This window comes from Cebus imitator, unplaced genomic scaffold, assembly GCF_001604975.1.
Source record: "Cebus imitator isolate Cc_AM_T3 unplaced genomic scaffold, Cebus_imitator-1.0 Scaffold223, whole genome shotgun sequence".
Classification (NCBI taxonomy): Eukaryota; Metazoa; Chordata; class Mammalia; order Primates; family Cebidae; genus Cebus; species Cebus imitator.
Window position 1 is genome coordinate 574,932 of NW_016107538.1, and position 1,189 is coordinate 576,120.

The following is a 1,189-nucleotide window of genomic DNA, read 5'->3' on the forward strand; positions in this document are numbered from 1 at the left end:
ATCTGTGCTCATCGCAACCTCTGTCTCCCAGGTTCAAGCAATTCTCCTGCCTCGTCCTCTGGAGTAGCTGGGATTACAGGCATGGGCCACCACACCCAGATATTTTTGCATTTTTAGTAGAGGCCAGTTTTATCCATGTTGGTCAGGCTGCTCTCCAACTCTCGACCTCAGGTGACCTGCCTGCTTAAGCCTCCCAAAGTGCTGGGATTACAGGTGTGAGCCACTGCACCTGGCCACCTATAAATCTTATTAAGTTCAAGCACCAGGTGCCTCTGGGATCCAGGGAGCACCTGCTTCTAAATTCTCTAATCCCCAGAGAACTTTGTCTTGATCTGGATACATGACATCTCTCAATCATATACGTTCCTCAGGATTTGTCCTTTCCCATTTTTTTCTTTTCTTATCTTTCTTTCTTTTTTTTAATTGAGACTGAGTTTCACTTTTGTTGCCCAGGCTGGAGTGCAATGGCACAATCTTGGGTCATGGAAACCTCTGCCTCCCAAGTTCAAGCAATTCTCCTGCCTCAGCCTCCTGAGTAGCTGGGATTACAGGCATGCGCCACCACATCCAGATAATTTTGTATTTTTAGTAGACAGGGTTTCTCCATGCTGGTCAGGCTGATCTCGTACTCTCAACCTCAGGTGATCTGCCCGCCTCGGCCTCCCAAAGTGCTAGGATTATAGGTGTGAGCCACTGCACCTGGCTGTGGTTTAATTTTCAGAACTCCAGACTGGCTCTTCAATCCTTCAATCATTCAGTACGCCAACCTTTATTAAGTACTTTTGCATGCACTAGGCTTGGAGACGACAACAGTGTCTTCACAGAACTCAGGGTCCACTGGGGGAGAATTTATCTTCTGTCTCCCCACTGGAATGTGAGCTCTGATGACAGGGGCCTTGTTTTCCTTGGTTGCTTACAGCACTTGGAATATTGCTTCAGCCAAAACACATTATTGCTAAATAAATAGGTATTGAATAAACACAGGAGTGTGTATGAGGGCTGGGAAATCAGGGGTTGTGGCCCCCTAATAAATTTAGCTAGGCTTTTTTAGGCCAGGCACAGTGGCTCATGCCTGTAATCGCAGCATTTTGGGAGGCAGAGGTTGGCAGATGACCTGAGGTCAGGAGTTCCAGAGCAGCCTGGCCAACAAGGCGAAACCCTGACTCTACCAAAAAAAAAAAAAAAAAAA